The following is a 14,412-nucleotide window of genomic DNA, read 5'->3' as shown; positions in this document are numbered from 1 at the left end:
TGGCCTCAAGGTACCCCTCAATACTTCCCCGGACCCTCCTACACACCACCTCATCAGCCAGCAACCCCACGTCCAGACGCCACAGTGGGCGCTGGTCCCGCACCTCCCCCATCTCCAGATCGACCCAGTGCGGAGCATGGTCTGAAATTGCTATGGCCGAATACACGGCATTCTCCACCCTCGGGATCAATCCCCTGCTCAGAACGAAAAAATATATTCTGGAGTAAACCCTATGCACATGGGAGATAAAGGAATACTCCCGCGCCCTTGGCCTCCCAAACCTCCAGGGATCCACCCCTCCCATCTGGTCCATAAACCCCCTCAGCACCTTGGCCGCCGCCGGCCTCCTGCCCATCCTTGAACTGGACCAGTCTAGTGGGGGATCCAGCACCGTGTTAAAGTCTCCCCCCATGATCAGGCCCCCCGCCTCCAGGTCCGGAATGCGGCCCAACATACGCCTCATAAAGCCAGCGTCATCCCAATTCGGGGCATACACGTTTACCAGCACCACCTTCTCTCCCTGCAGCCTACCCTTCACCATAATATAGCTGCCCTCCTTGTCCGCCACCGCCTCAGACGCCTCGAACGCCACCCTCTTCCCCACCAGAATCGCCACCCCCCGGTTCTTCGCATTTAATCCTGAATGGAAAACCTGTTCCACCCACCCCTTCCTCAGACGAACCTGGTCCGCCACCTTCAGGTGGGTCTCCTGGAGCATAGCCATGTCCGCCTTCAGCCCCTTCAAATGAGAAAATACCCTAGCCCTCTTAACCGGCCCATTCAGCCCCCTCACGTTCCAGGTAATCAGCCGGATCAGAGGGCACCCCCCCCCCCCCCCCCCCCCCCCCCAGGCTAGGACCCCTCCTAGCCGCGACGCACCCTCCATGGTACTTCCGTGAGTCAGCTGACTTCTGCTGACCCCGGCAACTCCCACCAAAACCCGACCCCTCCCGACATGGGTTCATCCCCCCTCCTGCCACTCCTCCTTGGCACCGCTCCAGCGCGGGAAAAAACCAGTAGAGGCCACGCCCCCACCGCCAGCTCCTGCCCCGCAGCGTGGGAAACCAAAGGAGAGCCCGCTCTTTCACACTGCCCCACCCCACCCTTCTGACGCAGCTCCCAAATTCCAGCTCCACCCCAGCCCCGTACAGAAAAAAAACAAACCTGCAATATCCCCCACATAACACAAAACCATACCCAACAGAACCACCCAGAAACAGAGCAAGAACCAGCATAGGAAAAACGTATCAAAATTACAACAACAGCAACAGCAAAAACAGCAGCAACCGTAGTACACAAGACCCCGCAGCCCCCAAACCCTAGTTCGAGTCCAGCTTCTCTGCCTGCACAAAGGCCCACGCCTCCTCCGGGGACTCGAAGTTGTAGTGCCGGTCCTTATCTGTTACGCACAGACGCGCAGGCTGCAGCATTCCAAATTTAACCTGCTTGTTGTGCAGCACCGCCTTCGTCCGGTTAAACCCGGCCCGCCGCTTAGCCACCTCCGCACTCCAGTCCTGGTAGATTCGCACTACCGAGTTCTCCCCTTTTCTGCTCCTCTCAACACATTTGCAGCGCACACTCCCGGTCTCTGAACCGATGAAACCACACCAGCACCGCCCGCAGGGGTTCATTCGCCTTGGGCCTCCTGGCCAGCACTCTGTGGGCTCCCTCAAGCGCCAGGGGCAGATGGAAGGCCCCCTCCCCCACCAACGAATTCAGCATCGTGGCCACATAGGACGGTAGATCCGACCCCTCCAGCCCCTCCGCAAGGCCCAGGATCCTCAAATTCTTCCACCTCGTGCGAAAGTCCAGCTCCTCCAAGCGGTCTTGCCACTTTTTGTGAAGTGCCTCGTGCATCTCCACCTTCCCCACGAGGTCCACGGCCTCCTCCTCCCGATCAGCGGCCTGCTGCTGCAACTCCTGAATGGCTGCCCCCTGGGCTGTCTGGGTCTTGAGCAGCTTGCTGGTAGTCGCCTTCAGCTCCGCAATACAGCGCAGAAGAGCAGCTTGCTGCTCCTGCGCCCACTGCCACCAATTCCTGGGAATGTTCCTCCAAGCACCTTCCCCCACCGGGAATCGTCGAAACAGCGCCGTTTGGGACCCTAAAATAGGCCCGAAAGTTCTTTGATAGCGGGAGCTGCCGAACGTGCGGCTTAGCTCCACATCACCGCAACCGGAAGCCCAGGTAACTCATTATTTAGCCAGTTGTCATAATTCTGACTTCAGTGACAACATTGTTTACACGGACCTGGACTTATCCCAATTAATCCTTAAGTAGATGTTAATGATGAGACTGCTTTTGTCGAGGGAGTGGAGGGGAACACAGATCGTAGTTTTAAAAAAATGAGAAAAGGGTAGCCTCAGAAGAGGGTGTTAAATTGTAAGAGATGTGTATCTTTGTTACACAGGTACAGTGTCTCGAAACCGGCAACCTCGGGACCGAGGCCATGCCGATTTTCAGATCTTGCTGGATTTCGGGTCAGGCGATTCAGGTCAAGCCGGGTCGTGTAATAGGGGTCAAGGGTCACATGGAGCGCGGGAATAGACTGGCGTGTAAGCGGCGAAGGAAATAGTAGTCAGGCTCCACATCACGCCAATTCAGCGGATAGCAGAATTGCCCAGGTAAGTTTTTTTTTTTTGTTTACTTAGTTAAAATTGATGCATGGGCTAAAAGGTTTTGGACAGCTGTATTTGAGACACTATTCCTCGATCTATCAAATATTTATCCGCGTCCACTTTAAATACTTCTAATGTTCCAGACTCCGTCATACTCTGGGGCAGAGAATTCCAGAGATTCATCACCTTCTGGGAGAAGAAATTTCTACACACCTCCGTTTTCTTGTAGCCAGTCCCCTTGTTCAAGACACACTCCCCCTAATGAAAACATCTCACCACCTACTATGTCGAGCTCCCTCAGGATCTTCGATGTTTGAATACGGTCATCCCTCACTCTTCTAAACTCCAAGTAACACAGACCCAGACTAATTTGTCTCTCTTGATAGGACAGCCGTCTCATCCCAGCAATTAGCCTGGTAAATCTCCTCTGACTGCCTCCAGTCAGTGTCGCAATTAAGAGGTCTGGGTACGGTGTCATCTCGGTCAGCATCACAGTGAAATGGTCTGGGTACGGTGTCCTCTCAGCATCACAGTGAAATGGTCTGGGTACGGTGTCCTCTCACTCAACATCACAGTGAATGGTTTGGGTACGGTGTCCTCTCAGTCAGCATCACAGTGAAATGGTCTGGGAACAGTGTCCTCTCAGTCAGCGTCACAGTGAAATGGTCTGGGAACAGTGTCCTCTCAGCATCACAGTGAAATGGTCTGGGCACGGTGTCCTCTCAGCATCACAGTGAAATGGTCTGGGAACAGTGTCCTCTCAGTCAGCATCACAGTGAAATGGTCTGGGAACAGTGTCCTCTCAGTCAGCGTCACAGTGAAATGGTCTGGGAACAGTGTCCTCTCAGCATCACAGTGAAATGGTCTGGGCACGGTGTCCTCTCAGCATCACAGTGAAATGGTCTGGGAACAGTGTCCTCTCAGTCAGCATCACAGTGAAATGGTCTGGGAACAGTGTCCTCTCAGTCAGCGTCACAGTGAAATGGTCTGGGAACAGTGTCCTCTCAGCATCACAGTGAAATGGTCTGGGCACGGTGTCCTCTCAGCATCACAGTGAAATGGTCTGGGAACAGTGTCCTCTCAGTCAGCATCACAGTGAAATGGTCTGGGAACAGTGTCCTCTCAGCATCACAGTGAAATGGCCTGGGAGCAGTGTCCTCTCAGCATCACAGTGAAATGGTCTGGGAACAGTGTCCTCTCGATCAGCGTCACAGTGAAATGGTCTGGGTACGGTGTCCTCTCACTCAGCATCACAGTGAAATGGTCTGGGAACAGTGTCCTCTCAGCATCACAGTGAAATGGTCTGGGTACGGTGTCCTCTCGATCAGCGTCACAGTGAAATGGTCTGGGAACAGAGTCCTCTCAGCATCACAGTGAAATGGTCTGGGTACGGTGTCCTCTCACTCAGCATCACAGTGAAATGGCCTGGGTACGGTGTCCTCTCAGCATCACAGTGAAATGGTCTGGGAACAGTGTCCTCTCAGCATCACAGTGAAATGGTCTGGGTACGGTGTCCTCTCACTCAGCATCACAGTGAAATGGTCTGGGAACAGTGTCCGCTCAGCATCACAGTGAAATGGTCTGGGAACAGTGTCCTCTCGATCAGCGTCACAGTGAAATGGTCTGGGTACGGTGTCCCCTCGATCAGTGTCACAGTGAAATGGTCTGGGTACGGTGTCCCCTCGATCAGCGTCACAGTGAAATGGTCTGGGTACGGTGTCCTCTCACTCAGCATCACAGTGAAATGGTCTGGGAACAGTGTCCTCTCGATCAGCATCACAGTGAAATGGTCTGGGCACGGTGTCCTCTCAGTCAGCATCACAGTGAAATGGTCTGGGTACGGTGTCCTCTCAGTCAGCATCACAGTGAAATGGTCTGGGTACGGTGTCCTCTCAGCATCACAGTGAAATGGTCTGGGTACGGTGTCCTCTCAGCATCACAGTGAAATGGTCTGGGAACAGTGTCCTCTCGATCAGCATCACAGTGAAATGGTCTGGGTACGGTGTCCTCTCACTCAGCATCACAGTGAAATGGTCTGGGAACAGTGTCCTCTCAGTCAGCATCACAGTGAAATGGTCTGGGTACGGTGTCCTCTCAGTCAGCATCACAGTGAAATGGTCTGGGAACAGTGTCCTCTCGATCAGCATCACAGTGAAATGGTCTGGGTACGGTGTCCTCTCACTCAGCATCACAGTGAAATGGTCTGGGAACAGTGTCCTCTCAGTCAGCATCACAGTGAAATGGTCTGGGTACGGTGTCCTCTCACTCAGCATCACAGTGAAATGGCCTGGGAGCAGTGTCCTCTCAGCATCACAGTGAAATGGTCTGGGAACAGTGTCCTCTCAGTCAGCATCACAGTGAAATGGCCTGGGAACAGTGTCCTCTCAGTCAGTGTCGCAGAGAAACAGTTGAGGTTTAAAACATTTTTTTTTAGAAGAAGGGAATAACTGAGAAACAAAAATAAGTGAAAGACAGTTATTATATTGAATTATTGAATTAATGCAAGTAAACAAAATGGGGTAAGGGAGGTAAGTTAATAGCATTATGTGAGCATAAGTTTTGTTAATAAAGAGTAAATAAGCGGCTTAAAGGTAGTCATGGCAGGAGAGCTTGCTCTCGTGATATGCTCCTCATATGCTATGTGGTAAATCATGGACGCTTCTGTTGTCTCTGGTGACGAAATGTGCAGGATGTGTGTCCAACTGCAGCTACTGGCTAACCACATTTCAGAGCTGGAGTGGAGGGTGTATTCACTGGAGCATTGAAGATAGTATGTCCAGCGAGCTGGTCGCATCACAGGTGAAGATTGAACAGACAGAAAGGGCATTGATGACCACCAGGCAGAGAAGAGGAAGGTCTGCCCCTGTGGCCACCCCTTTCTAACATATACCATTCTGGATACTGATTTTAATAAGATCAGATATGATTTAGCCAGAGTCGACTAACAGTGGGAAGCATTCAAGAAGGAAATGGGGAGAGTGCAGGACCAACATGTTCCAATCAAGAAAAAGGGTGGAAGCAACAAATACGGTGGAACCAAGATGTTTAGGGCTATACAGCATTGGATAAAAGTAACAAGGGAGGCCAATGGCAGATATCGGGGGCTCACAGCGGACGCCCTAGAGGCTTAGAATGTGCAGGAGGGAATTTAAAAAAGAAGTTAGGAAACCAAAAATGGATATGAAAGGTTGCTGGCAGGTAAAATAAAGGAAAATTCGAAGTTTTACAAGTGCATTAAGGGTAAAAGGGGCCATTAAGGCTCACAGTGCTAATTGATGTGTTGAGCTGGAGGGCATAAGTGGGGTTGTAAATTAATACTTTTCAGTCGGTGTTCACTAGTGAGAGGGACAGTGTGGATATAGAAATTTGGGAGAAGGACTGTGATAAAATCAAAGACATTAACATAGGAGAGGAGGTTCTGAGTGGTCTGGCAGGCTTAAAAGTAAAGAAGCAATGGAGGAAATAACTTCCAATTCCTCTCTGGCTGCAAGAGAGGTTCCGGAGGATAGCCAATGTGGTACTACTATTCAAGAAGAGAGTAAGGGATTAATCAGGAAACTACAGGCCAGTCGATCTAACCTCAGTGGTGGGAAACTATTGGAAGCAATTCTGAGACACGCAATTAATCTGCATTTGGAGAGGCGAGGATTAATGAAGAACAGTCAGCATGGATTTGGATTTGTTTATTGTCACATGTAACGAGGTACAGTGAAAAGTACTTTTCTGCGAGCAACTCAAACGGATCATTAAATACATGAAAATAAAATAAAATAAAAAGTAAACACATAATGGGGCAACACAAAGTACACAATGTGAATACATAGACACTGGCATCGTGTGAAGCATACAGGAGTGTAGTATTAATCAGGTCAGTCCATAAGAGGGTCGTTTAGGAGTCTGGTAACAGCGGGGAAGAAGCTGTTTTTGAGTCTGTTCGTGCGCGTTCTCAGACTTTTGTATCTCCTGCCCGATGGAAGAAGTTGGAAAAGTGAGTAAGCCGGGTGGGAGGGGTCTTTGATTATGCTGCCCGCTTTCCCCAGGCAGCGGGAGATGTAGGTGGAGTCGATGGATGGGAGGCAGGTTTGTGTGATGGACTGGGCGGTGTTCACAACTCTGAAGTTTCTTGCGGTCTTGGGCCGAGCAGTTACCATACCAGGCTGTGATGCAGCCAGATAGGATGCTTTCTATGGTGCATTTGTAAAATTTGGTAAGAGTTAACGTGGACATGCAGAATTTCCTTAGTTTCCTGAGGCGCTTTTGTGGTAGCGTCGACGTGGGTGGACCAGGACATATTTTTGGTGATGTGCACTCCTAGGAATTTGAAACTGCTAACCATCTCTACCTCGGCCCTGTTGATGCTGACAGGGGTGTGTGTACAGTACTTTGCTTTCTGAAGTCAATGACCAGTTCTTTAGTTTTGCTGGCATTGAGGGAGAGATTGTTGTCGTTGCACCACTCCGCTAGGTTCTCTATCTCCCTCCTGTATTCTGACTCTTCGTTATTAGAGATCCGGCCCACTATAGTCGTATCGTCAGCAAACTTGTAGATAGAATTGGAACCACATTTTTCCACGCAGCCGTATGTGTACAGGGAGGATAATAGGTTTTGTTAAGGGAAAGTCATGTCTGACCAACTTGATTGAATTTTCTTTTAGAGGTGACCAGGTGTGTAGATGAGGGCAATACAGTTGACGTAGTCTACTTGCACTTTAGGAAGGCTTTTGATAAGGTCCCTCGTGGGAGATTGATAGGTAAGAGCCCATTGGATCCAAGGAAATTTGACAAATTGGATCCAGAATTGGCTGAGGGGCAGGAAGCAGAGGGTGATGGTCGAGGAGTGTTTTTCTGACTGGAAACCTGTGGCCAGTGGGGTCCCACAAGCATCAATGTTGGGTCCCTTGCTGTTTGTGGTTTACATAAATGATTTGGATATGAATGTAGGAGGGTTGATCAGTAAGGTCGTAGATGATACGAAAATTGGTGAGGTGGATGGCCTTAGATTACAGGAGGATATAGATGGGTTGATCAGAACAAATGGAATTCAATCTGGGTAAGTGTGCACTTGGGCAGGACAAACAAGGCAAGGGAATACATGATAAATGGCAGGACCCTGGAGAAGCACCAAGGATCAGAAGGACCTTGGTGAGCGTGTACGCTGATCCCTTAAGGTAGCAGGGTAAGTAGATAAGTGGTTAAGAAGCTATATGGTATACTTGCCTTTATTAGGCATAGGGTTTAAGAGCAGGGAGGTTATGCTGGAACTGTGAAATGTTGGCTTGGCCACAGCTAGAGTACTGTATGCAGTTCTGGAATCTATATTATAGGAAGGATTTGATAGCTCTGTAAGGGGTGCAAAGGAGATTTACCAGGGTATTGCCTGGGTTGCAGTTTTAGCTATAAAGAGCGATGAGGGGGTGGCACGGTACCACAGTGGTTAGCGCTGTTGCTTCACAGCGCCAGGGACCCGGGTTCGATTCCTAGCTCGGGTCACTCTGTCTGGCGTCTGCACATCCTCCCCGTGTCTGCATGGGTTTCCTCCGGGTGCTCCAGTTTCCTCCCACAATTCCCGAAAGATGTGCTGTTCGGTAATTTGGACATTCTGAATTCTCCCTCTGTGTACCCGAACAGGTGCCGGAGTGTGATGACTATGTGGATTTTCACTGAACATTACAGTGTTAATGTAAGCCTACTTGTGACACTTATAACTATTATTACTATTATAGACAGACTGGCTTTGTTTTCCTTGGAGCAGTCTGAGGGGAGACATGATATATAAAATTATGAGGAGCATAGACAGAGTAGACAGGAAAAAACTTTTCTCTTTGGTGCAAGGATCAATGACCACAGGCATAGATTTAAGGTAAATAGGGGCAGCACGGTAGCATGGTGGTTAGCATTAAATGCTTCACAGCTCCAGGGTCCCAGGTTCGATTCCCGGCTGGGTCACTGTCTGTGCGGAGTCTGCACGTCCTCCCCGTGTGTGCGTGGGTTTCCTCCGGGTGCTCCGGTTTCCTCCCACAGTCCAAAGATGTGCGGGTTAGGTGGATTGGCCATGCTAAATTGCCCGTAGTGTCCTAAAAAGTAAGGTTAAGGGGGGGTTGTTGGGTTACGGGTATAGGGTGGATACGTGGGTTTGAGTAGGGTAATCATTGCTCGGCCCAACATCGAGGGCCGAAGGGCCTGTTCTGTGCTGTACTGTTCTATGTTCTATGTAAGGGACAGGGGATTTTGAGGAGATTGAGGAAAAACCTATTCACCCAGACGGTGGTGGGATTCTGGAGCACATTGCCTGAAAAGGTGGTGGAGGCTGAAACCCAAGAACAAAAAAAAGTACAGCACAGGAACAGGCCCTTCGGCCCTCCAAGCCTGTGCCGACCATGCTGCCCATCTAAACTAAAATCTTCTACACTTCCTGGGTCCGTATCCCTCTATTCCCATCCTATTCATGTATTTGTCAAGATTGTCAAGATGCCCCTTAAATGTCACTATCGTCCCTGCTTCCACCACCTCCGGCAGCGAGTTCCAGACACCTACTACCCTCTGTGTGAAAACAACTTACCTCGTACATCTCCTCTAAACCTTGCATCTTAAACTTGTGCCCCCTAGTAATTGACCCCTCTACCCTGGGAAAAAGCCTCTGACTATCCACTCTGTCTATGCCCCTCATAATTTTATAGACCTCCATCAGGTTGCCCCTCAACCTCCGTCATTCCAGTGAGAACAAACCGAGTTTATTCAACCGCTCCTCATAGCTAATGCCCTCCATACCAGGCAACATCCTGGTAAATCTCTTCTGCACCCTCTCTAAACACTCTAAACCCCTCTGAACCCGGAACATTTAAGTATTGAGATGTGCACTTGCGATGAAAAGGCATACAAGGCAATGGGCCAAGTGCTGGAAAATGGGATTAGAATACTTAGGTAGTTATGGGCGGGACAATGGTTAGCACTGCTGCCTCAGTGCTGAGGACCCGGGTTCAATCACAGCCCTGGGTCACTGTCCGTGTGGAGTTTGCACATTCTCCGTGTTTGGGTGGGTCTCATCTCCACAACCGAAAGATGTGCAGACTAGATGAATTGGCCACGCTAAATTGCACCTTAATTGTAAAAAAGAAATAATTGGGGACTCTAAATTTGTTTTTGTTTTTGATCGGCACAGATGCGATAGACCAAAAGACCTTTTCTTTGCTGTCCGCCTCAATGACTCTAAAGGTGATGTGGGTATAGTGCAGGTCACTGATAAGGAAGGATTTGAATGAGAATTTCAAATGGGTGATATTGAAGGGCCAGGAGCCATTATGTAGAAGGAGTCAGCTCAGAGGTTTTTGTGATTTTAATTTCATACCGTTTCCCTTTTTGCTGTTCTCCCCCACCTCTCTCTCTCTCTCTCTCTCGCTCCTCCTCTCTCCTGTCTCCTTCCTTTCTATCAATTTCTCCCCCTCTGAGCCTTCTTGCACTCTTGCAGTCTTTTTCATGGGTTTAAGACAATTGAACATGCTTCACAGCCCATGAGACAATTTCTAACAACTATTGCTTAACCAATGAAGTTAAAGTGACCGAGGACCATAAACTGCTTTCCCCTTTTGAGAGAGAGCTGGCTGGAGAAGATTTAACCTGAGAGTCACCACACCTCGGGCGAGGCGCAAGGTTGCAAAGGCAGGGTCTTCATGGGTCACCTTTCCGATACGGGAATTGAACCTACGCTGTTGACATTGCTCCGCATCACAAACCAGCCATCCAGGCAACTAAGCCACCCAACCCTCTGCTTAACCAATATCTCCGTGAACAGCAAATTGATTTTTGGACTGAATTGTAAGTTCCCAACTGAGAGTAGTAGTGATTGTTGCAGATTTGCATTAAAAAATGTCCAAAAATCCAGTGTAAGTACTTCATTTAGTAATAATCTTTATTAGTGTCACAAGTAGGCTTACATTAACGCTGCAATGAAGTTACTGTGAAAAGCCCCTAGTCGCCACATTCCGGCGCCTATTTGGATACACCGAGGGAGAATTCAGAATGTCTGATTCATCTAGCAGCACGTCTTTCGGGACTTGTGGTAGGAAACTGGAGCACCCGGATATATCCGCATATATCCACAGCGTTTCTGTTCAGAATGAGAAATAAATCAAGTTTGTGTAATAGATGTGAATTGAGTTTTTAAATGTTTTCATTTGAGTGTGCGTGTTGTCAGCTAGGCCAGTGTTTACTGCCAATCTCCAATTACCTTTGCAAAAAGTAGTCAGCCACTGACTTGAATTGCTGCAGTCCATGTGGTGTAGGTACACCCACCGAGCTGTTAGGAAGGGAGTTCCAGGATTTTGACCCAGTCACAGTGACGGAATGGTGATGGTTTCAAGTTAGGGTGGTGTGTGGCTTGGAGTGGAACTGCAGGTGCTGGTGTTCCCATGTGTCTACTGCTCTTGTCCTTCTAGCTAGAGATCAGATCATGGGTTTGGAAGGTGCTGTTGAAGGTGATGCACATTTTAACACAAGTTCAAACATTCAAAGAACAGCTGTTATTCCGCTTCACAGTGTTGTCTGTAGGATTTCAGTAAACCGTAATGGCAAGTGAATGACATTTTGGATACTACGCTCGTTTTATTTGTGTTGTTATCATAGATTATCATAGAATTTAGAGTGCAGAAGGAGGCAATTCAGCCCATCGAGTCTGCGGCCCTTGGAAAGAGCACCCTACTTAAGCCCCATACCTCCACCCTATCCCCTTTATCCCCATAACTCAACTTAACCTTTTTTGAACACTAAGGGCAATTTAGAATGGCCAATCCACCTAACCTGCACATCTTTGGGAAGTGGGAGGAAACCGGAGCACCCGGAGGAAACCCACACGCACACAGGGAGAACGTGCAAACTCCACACACAGTGACCCAAGCCTGGAATTGAACCTGGGACCCTGGAGCTGTGAAGCAACTGTGTTAACCACTGTGCTACCATGCTGCTCTTCAAGCTAGGGCTGTTGGAAGTTTGTTTTTGAGCTTCACAAATCACTGGGCTAAAAATACAGGCAGTGGCACAAATTGGGGTGATTTTGTTTAACATACTGATTTAGGATTCACTTGCATTGGATTAATTGTGATAATCCCCTCCGTGTAGAAATATTAATGTGTCTAATTGCAAGAACTGATAGCAAGATTTGATGGCTAGCAAGAGTAGCAACAGCTGCTTAATGTTTTCTGATGTGCTGTGTAACAGTTACCCACTGTTCTAACCAGCCACTATTAACGCTGTAGTGCCCAGTGGATATAATTTGTCTTGCATCCCATTTATAATGTTCTGTGTCGACGACAGGCAGTTATTGTGAAAGATTCTAAAATGAACTACATATTTCTAGTGGCACAGAACATGACTTTACAGAGTGATCGTGTTAAGCATCAAGCAGTGAATAATTTCACACTGATTTGTGTCCAGAACATGACGTAAAATGATCTAATTGTCGATTTTCTAGGATCAGTGTTTGTAGTTTACAGATTAGGATGATCTGTTCCAAAAGATTTATTCAGGGGCTGGTTTAGCACAGGGCTAGATCGCTGGCTTTTAAAGCAGACTGAGGCAGGCCAGCAGCACGGTTCAATTCCCATACCAGCCTCCCCGAACAGGCGCTGGAATGTGGCGACGAGGGGCTTTTCACAGTAACTTCATTTGAAGCCTACTTGTGACAATAAGCGATTTTCATTTCATTTAATTTCAAGAATGAAAGGAAGCAAGTGAGTATGGTACATCTAGGATATTGCGATCGCAAAATCATTTGGCCCACTATAAAAATTGAGAATTATCATTCAAAGATAAATTAAGATAGATGACTGAATAAAGAAAACCATCAAGAAGATGCGGGAATTGACTCCGATAAATTAGGAAGAAGATCTGCCAGATAAATGAACAAACTGGGAGCTTGCAACTTTGCGATGATCGACAATTATGCGGAGATATCTCCACGAAAATGGAGTTGCGTTTGCACATGCTCTCCATGTCCAATAGGTTTCCAAAAATGTGCAGGTTAAGTGGATTGGCAATGCTAAACTGCCCCTTGGTATCCAACGGTTAGGGCCATAGAGTTATGGGGATTGGGCCTAGGTGGGAAGCTCTTTCGGAGGGTCTGTGTAGACTCGATGGGCCAAATGGGGTCCTTCTGTAGGGATTCTATAATTCTGAAGAAATAATTCTGGTTCTGGGTGTCACTGACAATGGCAGCTTTTATTGTTGGTCTCTACCTTCAGAAGGAGGTAGTGGCGAGTTGCCTTGATGATAAGTGAGTGGCAGAAAGCTATTGCCTCCTCACTTTGGTTTAATTTAAAAAGGCACAATGCTTGGGCATGTTTCTCTTGTCTGCAGAGGATAAGTCTCTGTATATAGATTTATGTAACTTTTAGCAAGCGTAAGTGAGCCACTTTGCTAACCTGACTGTTAATCTTAAACTGGTTGTTAGTGTAATTCTTCACAAACTCCGGATTGTTCAGCAAGTGCTATTCAATTGCAGAATCACATCTAACATTAGACATTACATTCTGAGTTTTGCAAGCATAGGCTGGGTGAGTATGGTCAGTACTATGTCCGTTACATTCAACCAAAGGGATGTGCTGTTTGATACGAACCACCAATCCGTGGAATGTACGGCCAACAAATCTAGCATTGCGCCATCATTGAGATCCAATCTGGTTTAGCTCACTAAGCTAAATCGCTGGCTTTTAAAGCAGGCCAGCAGCACAGTTTGATTCCTGTACCAGCCTCCCCGAACAGGCGCCGGAAGGTGGCGACTAGGGGCTTTTCACAGTAACTTCATTGAAGCCTACTCGTGACAATAAGCGATTTTCATTTCATTTCATTTCATTTTTCATCGCATTACTTATTTGTGTAAGCAGAACATCTTTTTGACTTGACGGCAGCATCCCGTTAGTGAAAAATACCACTCGTATTGGTGTTGCATAGTAGCACCTGAAATGGGTAGCTTCACCCATTGGTCAAATTTTGACCTTCACTTCCAGGGTAATTTGAAGTAGACAAGACACTTTGCAGATCCAAAAGTTCATAAGTATGCCCAAGACAGCGAGCAATGATCAGTTTAGGGTGCATACATGTGAACGTACAAATTAGGGGCCTCTCGGCCCCTCAAGTCTGCTCCACCCTTCAATAAGACCATGGTTGAATTAATGGAACCTTAAATCCACATTCCTACTGACACCCAATAACCTTTCACCCCCTTTCCTATCGAGACTTTATCAACCTTTGCCTGAAAAATGTTCAAAGTCTGCTTCTGCTGCCTTTTGAGGAAGAGAGTTCGAAAGACTCACGACCCTCTGAAAAAATTCTCCTCATCTCTTATCTTTAATAGGTGACCCTTTTATATTTAAACAGTGGCCCCAGTTCTAGATTCACACGAGGAAACATCCTCTTGTGTGAAACTGCTCGCAGAATCTGTTTGAACTGCTCGCAGAAAAATACTTTTCACTGTACCTCGGTACACGTGACAATAAACAGATCCAAATCCTCTCCACATCCACAATGGTAAGAACCCTCGAGATCTTGTATGTTTCAATCAAGCTATCAATTACTCTTCTAAACTCCAGAGGATACAATTCTTACCTGTCCAGCCTTTCCTCATAAGACAATCTACCCATTCCCGGTATTTGTCTAGTAAACCTTCCCTGAACTGCGTACAATGAGTTTACATGCTTAAATAAGGAGCCCAATACTGTACACAATACCGCAGATGCCCTTTATAAATGCCCTTTATAACTGAAGCCTAACTTCCCAACTGATATATTAGAACATAGAACAGTACAGC

The 14,412-nt window shown here is 47.7% G+C and overlaps 1 protein-coding gene across 6 annotated transcripts in view; it reads left to right on the top strand.

Annotated features, from left to right (window-relative positions):
* zbtb47b (zinc finger and BTB domain containing 47b) overlaps window positions 1-14,412 on the top strand; it is a 311,756-nt gene that overhangs the window by 153,551 nt on the left and 143,793 nt on the right. The window contains exon 2 of one of the 6 annotated variants that reach the window (XM_038798526.1): window positions 2,409-2,622. The exons of the other annotated variants lie outside the window; for them this stretch is intronic. The gene's annotated coding sequence lies outside the window, so the exon portion shown is untranslated. The remainder of the gene's footprint in view (window positions 1-2,408; window positions 2,623-14,412) is intronic. 6 annotated transcript variants of the gene reach the window in all.

The sequence above is a fragment of the Scyliorhinus canicula genome, chromosome 5, assembly GCF_902713615.1.
Source record: "Scyliorhinus canicula chromosome 5, sScyCan1.1, whole genome shotgun sequence".
NCBI lineage: Eukaryota > Metazoa > Chordata > Chondrichthyes > Carcharhiniformes > Scyliorhinidae > Scyliorhinus > Scyliorhinus canicula.
The sequence above is the reverse complement of the archived record's forward strand: the minus strand, read 5'-3'. Positions and strand labels throughout refer to the sequence as shown.